We start from the raw sequence: 12,152 nt of genomic DNA, 5'->3' as shown, positions 1-12,152 counted from the left end.
GGCAAGAAACACAGGTTCAATCCCTGGGTTAGAAAAATCCCCTGGAGTAGAAAATAGCAATCCACTTCACTGTTCTTGCCTGGGAAATGCCATGGACAAAGGAGCCCGGCCGGCTACAGTCCATGGGGTTGCAAAGAGTCAGACATGACTGAGCATGCACTCACACATGCCTACTCTCAATAGCACTTAATGTTTTACAAACTTAAGTTTTATACCTAAACATTCAAATTATGAAGGGGAATATTTGGTTTCCTCTTAAAAGAGTATTAGACCTTGGGAAGCAGGTATATAAGAGACTCAAGTCATATGGTCTGTAGACCATGAAAGTAAAGTTGTCACTCCTATTAAAGATAGCATGCTGGGTGTGGGTGGAGGAAAGAAATAGATGAAGGAGATTAAAAGGTACAAACTTCCCCTAGCAAAATAAACAAGTTTTGGGTATGAAGTGTACCATATGGGGACTGTAGTATGTAATATCTTTGTGTGACATGTCACACATGTCAACTAGACATATTGTGTATAAATATTGAATCACTATAATGTGTAATGGGCTTCCCTTGTGGCTCAGCTGGTAAAGAATCCACCTACAATGCGGGAGACCTGGGTTCTTTCCCTGGGTTGGGAAGATCCCCTGGAGAAGGGAAAGGCTACCCACTCTAGTATTTTGGCCTGGAGAATTCCATGGACCGTAGAGTCCATGGGGTTGCAAAGAGTTGGACGCGACTGAGTGACTTTCGCTTTCGCTTTCATATTGTGTAACTGGAGCTAACATAGTCTAGAAGGTCAATTATGCTTCAAAAACAAATAAAGCCATAGAAACAGAGATCAGATTTGTTATCAGAAATGAAGGCGTCAGAGGAAGGGGAATTGGATGAAGACAGTCAAAAGGTACAAACTCCCAGTTATAGATAAATAGGAACTAGGGATATGATGTACAACATGACAAATTAACACTGCTGAATGTTACATATGAAAGCTGTTGCTGCTGCTGCTACTACTGCTGCTAAGTCACTTCAGTCATGTCCAACTCTGTGCAACCCCATAAGAGCAACCCACCAGGCTCCCCCATCCCTGGGATTCTCTAGGCAAGAATACTGGAGTGGGTTGCCATTTCCTTCTCCAATGCATGAAAGTGAAAAGTGAAAGTGAAGTCACTCAGTCGTGTCCGACTCTTCGCTACCCCATGGACTGCAGCCTACCAGGCTCCTCCATCCATGGGATTTTCCAGGCAAGAGTACTGGAGTGGGGTGCCATTGCCTTCTCCAATGAAAGTTGTTAACTCTTAGCAAATACTAATAGGTCTCATCACATAAAAAGTATTTTTTTTCTGTTTCTTTAATTTTGTATCTATATGAGATGATGGATTCTCACTAAACTTATTATGCCAGTTCTTTAGTGATTTGTATAATTCAAATCATTATGCTGGGCACCTTAAATGTATATAGTTGTCATAGTAATGTGCTCAATCATGTCCGAGTCTTTGTGACCTCATGGACTGTAGCCTGCCAGGCTCCTCTGTCCATGGGATGTTCCAGGCAAGAATACTGGAGTGGGTTGCCCTGTCCTTTTCTAGGGATCATCCCAACCCAGGGATTGAACCCATGTCTCTTGTATCTCTTACACTGGCAGGTGGGCTCTTTACTACTGCATCACCTGCTGCTGCTGCTGCTGCTGCTGCTAAGTCGCTTCAGTTGTGTCCGACTCTGTGCGACCCCATAGACGGCACCACCTGGGACACCCTTAAATGTATATAGTGCTGTATGTCAATTATATCTGAATAAAACTCATAAAAAAATGAAAAAAATTCAAATGAAGGGGGAAGAATGATACTACATTGTTTTCCCTAGACTACTCTTCCCTGTCTCTCCTCCTCCTCTATTCTTCTGGGTCAGCACTGGTACTTACTGGGATATCTGGAGCTGGATGAAGATGTTTCCTTTGCTACAGGGTCTTACTGAAACCTGGACTGTCTTGCCCTTTAACATATCACCTGGTGAATCTTTTCCAATCAACTTTCCCCCAAACCTTCTGCTTTTAACTACAGGGTTAATACTAGGTTTCTTTCTTAAACTCCTTTAACATGACTTCTCATCATTTACTTGAACACTGACTTGTAGGAGGACTATTTTATGTTTTCCAGCAGATTTGATGCTATTTTCTTTAGTATTTTGTCATATTTCTATATTATATGTCATATTTTTACCTTCCAACTTGAAGGTCTGAAGCTAACACCTAGATCTTTTGATTTTTTTTTCTGTCTTGCTTATGAAATAGTTGATGAATAAGTGTGTCATTGTAACGCATTCTCTTCATTAATAGAGGTATTACTGCAAGCCTGTGTTAATGTCCCACTGGAAATAAGCCTGCAGGAATGCTCATATTTTCAACAGGTTTTATTTGCTGAATTTCTCCCCGGTGGATTCTTTCAGAGTAAAGTAAGAAAAATGCATTTTTATGCCTGGCATTTGGATTTTATTTTAAAATTGCCCATTGTTTTTACACACAGTTGTATATACTGCTGCCTAAGGGTGCTTTGTAAAATTGCTTGTTCTTGAAACCTGTTGATCATAAAGTTAGCACTTGGGGCTTTTCTGTTCTGTCCCAAGTTGGATTTGCTGGGGAGCAATGAATTCAGACTGAGCCGAGAGCATTCCTTCAGTCTACCCAGGATAGGATCATGTACAAAGATGCTTTTGTTTCTATCCATTGGGATGTATGGTAACGGGATTTTACTAACCTAATATTTGTCCGGGGCATTGATGGTATAAAAATAATGTCCTGAGAGGGAGAATACTTATTTCTCATATGAGCTTAGAGACAAAGACTTAGTTTGGAAACATGTAAGAATATGGTGTGCTCGGAGTCAGGCTTGGCCTTTTGTGCCCAGTGATGGTACAGATCCCAGGGTATATGCGGGAATGTGAACCTGAAGGTCAAGGAAAACCAAGTGGGAGACCAGGGAGAACACATGTGATGGGGACAGAAGTTTTTTCTTTTTCTAAGACCCCAAGCTTGCCAACTTATTTCTCTTTTTAAAATATTAATTATTTATTTACTTTTGGCTGCATCAGGCCTTAGTTGCAGCAGGCAGGATCTTAGGTGTGGTTGTGGGCTTCTCTCCAGCTGCAGAGCAAGGGCTTAGTTGCCCTGTGGCATGTGGGATACTAGTTCCCTGACCAAGGATCGAACCCGAGTCCCCTGCACTGGAAGGTAAATTCTTAACCACTGGACTGCCAGAGAAGTCCCAGAAGTTTGTTCTTTTTCTTTTTTAGCAACAACCTTGAAGGAAATTTGGGGGATATTCCTTTAATTACTCTACTTTTTCTCTCATTTTACCCACTTCTTAAATATGTAGACACTCTTCAGAGTTTTATCCACAATTACAGTGTTAGTGGAGTTGATTCAGTGGAAAAGTGAGTTGATTCAGCCAGGGCATTGAATCCCATGGATTCTCAGGGGCCCATTTTAGTACAATTTTCCCTAGTATTGATTATAGTCATTAACTAGACAATTACATTTACAGAGCATTGTGACACCAATAAAATTACACCTGAGTAAAATTTAGTTCTTTGGCTTCATTTTCTTAAACTGATAGAATATCAAATCTCAATATGATATCTAAGGCTCCCTATATGATTTGACTGTAGTTGATTTCTCCAGATTCATCTCTCACTTAAGGTTCTTATATGCTATGTGCCACTGAACTGCTTTTTTTTCATCCTTTCCCTTCATCAGTGAGTGTGGAATACAATTTAAAAAATTAATAAAAATATAAATCTCTTTTTAAAAAACAAAACAAGACAATAACAACAACAATAAAACCCAGAAAACTTTGCCCCTAGTTTCTGGCACAGAGCTCCTAAAACACTTGTAATTTCCCAAGTGAGAAGAGCACTAGGAGCATCTTTTGTCTTTATATTGGATCTTTGACTCCAGTTCCTAATACAAAACTCCTAAATCCATTGGAATTTCCTGGATGATAGAAGTATCTTTTGTTCTAATAAGATGACTCTTGGTGGACTCCTGCATGGGGGCTGGCTATGAGAAAGACCAAGCTGTGATTAAAAGATTGGAACTTTCAGCCCCACCACCATTCCTTAAGGAAGCAGACAGGAGCTAGGTATTAAGTTAATGTTCCATCATACCTTCATGATGAAGCCTCCATAAAAATCCCAATGCTACAGGATTTGAAGAGCTTTGGGGTTTGTGAACACATCTACATGTTAAGAGAGTGGCATATCCCACATCCACAGGGACAGAAGCTCCTGCACTGGGGACCCTTCTGAACCTCGCCATTTATGTTTCTTCCTCTAGCTCTTCATTCTTATCCTTTGTTGTATCCCTTGCAATAAACCAGTGTATGCTAAGTGACTTCCATAAGTTTTTCTAACGAATTATGGAACCCAAAGTGGGGTGGTGGGAACCCTGACCCATATAGACAGTGGGTAAGAAGTTCAGGTGACGATCAGAGATTTGCAGTTGCTGTCTGAAGTGGGTCAGTCTTGTGAGCCCTTAATTTGCGGGATCTGGTGCTCACTTCAGGTATACCATGTTGTTGCAGGAAGGGAGACCCCTTCCATGGCCCGAGAGTGGGCTCTTGTCTAACACTCGGAAATAAATTGTCTGAGGAGACACATGAGCTGACAAAGCAAGAGGCTTTGTTGGGAAAGGGCACCTGGGCAGAGAGCAGTAAGGTAAGGGAACCCAGAACTGCTCAGTCATGTGGCTCATAGTCTTGAGTTTTATGGTGATGGGACTGGTTTTTGGGTTGTCTTTGGCCAGTCATTCTGACTCAAGGTCCTTCCTAGTGGCACAGTCATTGCTCAGCCAAAATGGATGCCAGCAAGAAGGATTCTGGGAGGTGGTCGGACATGTGGTGTCTCCTTTAGACCTTTCCCAAACTCTCCTGGTTGGTGGGAGCTTATTAGCTCCGTGTTCCTTACTAGGACCTCCTGTCATAAAATAACTCACACAAATGGTTGTGATGGTGCCTGGTCAGGGTGGGCAGTTTTAGCCAGTGTGCTTCCCTTAAGAATGTCAGATTTCAATTATGAAGACCCAGCTCTCTGGTATTGCAGAGAATTGCTTGATGTGTGGAAAACCCAAACATCTTATGTCAGAAGTATTATGAGAACAAAGGAAAATACAGGAGTATTTTTCCTCGACCATGGAAGAAATATCCCTCTGTGCATTTTCGTTTGCTGTATGTCACCCACCTTTGAAGACCTAGGTCAAATGTCACCAACTCCACGAAGATTCCCAGAGCACCTTATAGAAGAAATCTGTTCTTCCTTTATTTTCCCCACTGTATTTTAATATCTCTATTTTATTGCACTCCATTTGCCTTTAAAAAAACACACATTTATTTATTTGGCTATGTTGAGTCTTAGTTGCAGTATTTGGGCTCTCTAGTTGTGGTTCACAGGCTCAGTAGTTGCCGCACAAAGACTTAATTCCTCCATAGCATATGAGATTTCAGTTCCCTGACCAGGATTGAATCCACGTTCCCTGCACTGGAAGGTGGATTCTTAACCACTGGACAATTAGGGAAGCCCCTGCCTTATGTTTGCAGTTGCTTGTATCTCTATCTTAATTCTCACAAAAAAGAGATACATATAAGTGTGTGTATATATACATACATATATATGATGTCTCACATAATATATATTATATATAATATCACAAAAAGTTATATATATGCATATAAAATGTCACAAAAGATTATATGTAGAGGCAGAATTGCCATGTTGCTCGTCTTTTTATTTCCTGTAGTACTCAACACAGTATCCTAAGCCCAATAGATGCACAGTTGGGGCAATAGATGTTTATATTAAAAGATTTGTAGATATTTGGAATAGCTACTTGCCAAAAGAATTAATTTGATACCCAAAATATGAAGTAGAAGGAAAGTATATTATTTGGGCAAAAAAATAGACTTGGACGTTTGGGAACATGGTAGTTTAGAGTATCATGAGGTAAGTATAAATTGGAAAGCGGTTAAAATAATATTAATGTGAGATTCAGGGAATAAGGGAGAACTGGGGCTGAAAATATTCATACCTAACAAGTTCTGATTGGCCCACTAATTCTCAACTTGTATGTGGTTCAGTTCAGGGAAATCTGCCAATTTGAGCAATGTGACTTAAGCTCCATGATTCAACTATTATCTCAGGCATAATGGGTATTTGTGCACAATGAAAGAAAAATTCTCTCACAATGTCATATATACCCACTGTGGGAGGGAAAAATGCATAAATGCAGGCATGCTAAGTCACTTCAGTTGTGTCTGACTCTTTGCAACCCTGAGAACTGTAGCCCACCAGGCTCCTCTGTCCATGGGATTTTCCAGGCCACTGGACCACCAAGAAAGCCTCTGACTTGCTTTTAAACTAAAAAAAAAAAACTTTTTTGTCTATGGGATAAAATATAAATTCCTTAAAGTGCCCTTGATGAATCATCCTCTACTCCTCTCCAGCCTCAGTTCCCATCGGTGGTGCTGTCCTCCCATGGGTGCTGTCCTCCAGCCACTGATTATCATCAGTCCCACAAACAAATTATTTCCTCTCATCCTGCTATGCCCTTTCTCATGCTGCTCCTCCTTCTTCAAATATGGACACCTTCAGCCTCCCTTCTCTACTGGTTAAAATTCTATTGCCCTTCAAGGCAAAACTAAAGGTTAGCTCATCAGTGCTTGCCTAGCATGATGGAGCTGTTCACCTGCAGTGCTTCCACAATATTTTATAGGCCTGTGTCAGACCACGAGTCACATTGTTCTGTCATTATTACTCCTCTGACAGCTTCCGCCACTGCTGTGGGACCTTTTTATAGGACATACAGTCAAGGATTCCATGACTTATGTTGGTCTCCCCTGCTGAGCACAGGATGGACTTGCTGCATAGTAGGCACTTTCTACCCAGGGTGTTTGCTGTACAATAATAACAACTGTGAAATTATTCTTTCTGCTGCAGTGTTTAAAACTTGTTGTTCCTGTTAAGGATGCAAGTGATTGAGGCTGCTGCTGCTGCTGCTGCTGCTGCTGCTAAGTCACTTCAGTCGTATCCGACTCTGTGCAACCCCATAGATGGCAGCCCACCAGGCTTCCCGGTCCCTGGGATTCTCCAGGCAAGAACGCTGGAGTGGGTTGCCATTTCCTTCTCCAATGCATGAAAGTGAAAAGTGAAAGTGAAGACGCTCAGTCTTGTCCAACTCTTAGTGGCCCCATGGACTGCAGCCTACCAGGCTCCTCTGTCCATGGGATTGTCCAGGCAAGAGTACTGGAGTGGGTTGACATTGCCTTCTCTGAGATATTGAGGCACTGTTTTTGAAATATTACCTTGCTGAAATATGTATAAAACCAGAATTGCTGCCAATGGCAACTCTAGCCAAAAAGGAAATCCATTGTTACTAAGCTTCACTAAATACCTTACCTGCAGCAATCACTAGAATTTCTGCTTGGAAGAAGGGCCTCCTTTTTATTTTTTATGAGTAAAAATTACACTTAAAAATATTTTTATTGGAGTATAGTTGCTTAACAAAGTTGTGTTAGTTTCTACTGTACAGTAAAGTGAATCACCTATATGTATACATATATCCCCTCTATTTTGGATTTCCTTCCCATTTAGGTCACCTCAGGTTGAAGTAGAGTTCCTTGAGCTATACCATAGGTTCTCAGTAGTTATCTATTTTATACATACTATCAATAGTGTATATGTGTCAATTTTAATCTCCCAATTCATCCCACCCTCCTCTCCTTCCTCCTTTGTATCATATATTTGTTCCCTGTGTCTATGTCTCTATTTCTGTTTGCAAATAGGATCATCTTTACCATATTTCAAAAATACGGACCACTTCACAAATTTGCATATCATCCTTGCACAAGGGTCATGCTAATCTTCACTGTATCATTCCAATTTTAGTAGATGTGCTACCAAAGCAAGCACAGAGTTGCACTTTATGGGGCTTGCCTGGCGGTTCAGTGGTAAAGAATCCACCTGCCAATGCAGGAAACGTGGGTTTGATCCCTTGTCTGGGAAGATCCCACAGGCCACAGAGCAACTAAGCCATTGAACCCCAACTACTGGGCCTGCGCTCTAGAGCCTGGGAGCCTCAACTACTGAAGCCCATGTGCCTAGGGCCCGTGCTCTACAACAAGAGAAGCCGCTGCAGTGAGAAGCCTGTGACCCACAACTAGAGAGTAGCCCTCGCTTGCTGCAACTAGAGAAAAGCCTGTGCCGCGACAGAGACCCTGCACAGCCCAAAGTAAATGAATAGCTTATTTTTTTTTTAAGTTACACTTTCCGATTAGAAAAGAAAGCACAGCAATTTGTGTTATCTGAATAGCATCTTTCTGCTTCCTGCCCATTTTTTTCCTCTCCCATATAGACTAGACAAAAGAGAGACTCTGGGGTCCTGATCTGTGGGAAATGATTCAGCAGCAGATCTTGAATGAGAAAAAGCACAAATATTGTTCTTTGACCTTAAATACTCATGAGCAGCAATTACAAGACCCTTCAAGAATATCAGCACTAAGCTGTTCTGGAGTCTAACTCCAGAAACTTTCCTCTCTACCATGTGTTTCTCAAGTGATTGTCTTACTATTATTACCCAAGGAGGGCAGAGAAAAATTGCCTTTAAAAAATTGATATTAAAAAAAAAGGTTTATTTTTTAATTTTATTTTTTATGTAAAATTGCAATTTAGAGTCTTCAAATAACTGACTTTATCTTTCATGTTTCTTTGTATAGCTGCTGAAAACTCAAAACCAAGCATCAAGCTGAAACTACATGTGATTCACTTTATTTCTGTTAGTGACAGCTTCCTGTGGTGGTTAAGAAGTGGGGTAGGTTTATATTTTAACTGCCTGGGCAAGTTGTATGAACTCTCTGTGCCTCAGTTTCCTCATCTGTAAAGCAGACATGATAAGGACATCTACTTCATAGGGAGTTGTGCATTCAATGACCTGTAATTTCCAAATAGTTAAGAAGGGTGCCTGAAACACAGGAAGTGTTGTGTGAGTGTTCATAAAATATATAAATGTTCCCATAGGAGTGGATGGTGTGTGTGAACCCCCTCTATCATATACTCTTTGGTAGTGTTGACAAAAATTAATCAGTTGATCTAAGAAAGAAGTAGAAAATTTTACTGGAGTCAAATTGAGGATTATAACCTAGGAATAGCATCTCAGAAAGCTCTGAAAACTGTTCTGCACAGTTATTTAACTTTTTTGAGACAGAGGGCTGTACATTAAATGACAGCTTGCACAATCTAGATACAAGATCAGAAAGGAATGTTATCTTTTAAGAAGTTGTCTTGTTGATGCTAGGAGAAAAATGCCAGAAGAATGCTTTGTATGGTTGAACCAGTATTTCTGCTGATGGGGGTTGTTTGGCAGATATATAATGCTGATACACAAGGCACAGTAGAGAGGAGAGAGGAAGCCAAAAGGCAGAGAAAAAAATTTAATGCTTATTTTTTTGTCTTGCCATGAAATACAAATTGTATTTCACAGTTGAAAAAGGAACAGTGAGAATGGTTGCCTTTTTTGTTTTTAACTTTTTGAAGCACTGTCAAGTATATTTTCTAGATTGATCTTTACTACAATACTGGGAGAAAGGGAACAATAGATAAAAACATTAACATCTGAGTGACTTGACCACAGATGATTAACAGCATGGAGAGGGGCAACTAAAGTCTTTTGACTTTCCGAGGGCATCTGCATTCTTAAAAAATTGGACTGCATGATTAGAAATCAATATGTGTTTAAGTCAAAAATATTTTATTGATAAAATGACAAGCTTTAGCCTGTTTGTTTTTAAAATGCCTACAAAGGTATTTTTAAAAAATTATTGTGTCCAACTTTATCTACAAAATACAAAGTCTGAGTTGTCATTATTGATTAATTTTGACCTAGTCAGTAAGAATGTTAATGTTTATAGAGAACAGACGGGTGGTTGCCAAGATGGGAGCAGGGTGGGAGAGAGAGGGATTGGGAGTTTAATAGATATATATACTGAATCACTTTGCTTTACAAAAGAAATTAACATCACATTGTAAACCAACTATATTTCAATCAAAAAGAATATTAATGTTTAATATAGTGAAATAGCCTGTGCTATGACTAGAGCTTTTCAGTAATTGCCAGGTTCTTCTGGTAAATATTGGGAGTCTACCTGCAATGCGGGAGACTTGAGCTCGATCCCTGGGTTGGGAAGATCCCCTGGAGAAAGAAATGGCAACCCACTCCAGTATTCTTGCCTGGAAAATTCCATGGACTGAGGAGCCTGGTAGGCTACAGTCCATGGGGTCGCAAAGAGTCGGACATGACTGAGCGACTTCACTTCTACTGATAATTCTGGATCTTTTAGGCCATCTGTCTCCCACCACCCTATCCGAGGTGTATATTAGAATTAAAGTAAGATTTTGGCCAAATTCTATGAAGCAAGCCATTACTTATTAGCAAACGGATGTCATAGAACCTATTCTTGAATCTTAAACACCCTACTCCCAGTCATCAGACACTTGATTAATGAGATACTAGGCTTTATCCCCAGGCTCTGCCATGGATGGGAGAGGGTATGTGTTAGTTGCTCAGTTGTGTCTGACTCTTTGCGACCCCACGGGGTGGAGCCTGATAGGCTCCTCCATCCATGTGATTTTCTAGGTAAGAATACTGGAGTGGGTTGCCATTTCCTTCTCCAGGGGATCTTCCTGACTCAGGGATCAAACCCTGGTCTCCAGCTTTGCAAGCAGACTCTTTATCATCTGAGCCACCAGGGAAGTCCAAAATGTCTATGGGATGACTTCCCTGGTGGTCCACTTGCTAAGAATCTGCCTGCCAATGCACGGGAAGTGGATTCAATCCCTGGTCTGGGAAGTTCATGCCGAGGGGCAACTAAGCCGTTGGGGAGGAAATAGTATCAAAGGCTTTTGAAACTAAGGCATTTGCTATTTGTAAAAAATTTGCATGCACGAAGAACAAGGGAGCATCTATCAGTCAGAAGTCAGATACTTCAATTCTTAGGAAATAAAAGTGACTCAAGTATATATTTTGAAAATGAGAATATTAACAGTAAATTAGATCAAATGTGAATTTTTTAAAAATAAAATATACATTTGAAACAAGGATGTTGTGCTTAGTCACTCAATTATATCCAAGTCTTTATAACCCCATGAGCTGTATCCCATCAAGCTCCTATGTCCATGGGGATTCTCCAGGCAAGAATACTGAGGAGGTTGCCTTTCTCAGGGGATCTTCCCAACCCAGGGGATGTCCCTCCTCCAGGGGATCTTCCCAACCCAGGGATGGAAACCAGGTCTTCCACATTGCAGGTGGATTCTTACTGTCTGAGCCACCAGGGAAGCCCTGAAACAAGGGAGACGTAAATGAAGTGAATACAGATCTGAAGAGAAATTCAGATATCCACCGAAAAGAATGAGTCAAGTTATTACTTTGGAAGAGCAAAGAGCATTGTGATTTTGAAGGGTTCATGAAATTGCTTCCAGAGAGAAAAAATTAAGGATTTTAAAAGTGAATTGGAAGTTAAAACTTTATAACATTTGTTATAAATGTCTGTTGATTATAGAGGTTCTGATTTTTGTCATCATCTTCTCTCTTCTCTGGATAGAAAAATCCACATATTTATACCTACATTTTATTGCTATTTATTTTATTTCTTATTTTATTTCTTTGACTGTGCCAGGCCTTAGTTGTGGCATGTTGGATCTTTGATACTCATTGAGGTATGCAGGAGCTTTAGTTGCAGCATGTGGAATATAGTTCCTTGACCAGGGGTAGAACCTGGGCCCCCTACATTGAGAGTGTAGGGTCTTAGCCACTGGGTCACCAGGGAAGTCCCTGTAACTGTTTTTTTTTTTTTTAATATAATTTTTAATTAACTCTGTTAACTCTGCTTTTTTAAGCACTGTTATTATTCACTGTAAGAGATACTTGGGAAAGGTGAACCTGTGAGAAATGGGTTAGAAGGAAAATGCCTTATACAGAGCAGCAAAAGTGAGATAAAGAAGGAATGAATGACTTTTCAAATTTATAGTGCAGTCTTGAGGTTACTTGTCCTGTGTCTCCATGCAGGACTTTCAGGCTTCCTTGTACCATGGTATTGCTCAAGGAGCTCCAGAGAGAGAGTCAATATAAAG

General features: G+C 40.4%; 1 non-coding gene and 1 pseudogene across 1 annotated transcript; one reads left to right on the top strand and one right to left on the bottom strand.

Annotated features, from left to right (window-relative positions):
• LOC138076855 (gamma-enolase-like) overlaps positions 1–12,152 on the top strand; it is a 97,663-nt pseudogene that overhangs the window by 13,349 nt on the left and 72,162 nt on the right.
• Positions 7,834–7,940, bottom strand: LOC138093414 (U6 spliceosomal RNA). The gene has a single exon (XR_011146088.1). It is a non-coding gene; the product is annotated as a U6 spliceosomal RNA (small nuclear RNA).

The sequence above is a fragment of the Capricornis sumatraensis genome, chromosome 1 (genome assembly GCF_032405125.1).
Source record: "Capricornis sumatraensis isolate serow.1 chromosome 1, serow.2, whole genome shotgun sequence".
In the NCBI taxonomy this organism is placed as follows: Eukaryota; Metazoa; Chordata; class Mammalia; order Artiodactyla; family Bovidae; genus Capricornis; species Capricornis sumatraensis.
The sequence above is the reverse complement of the archived record's forward strand: the minus strand, read 5'-3'. Positions and strand labels throughout refer to the sequence as shown.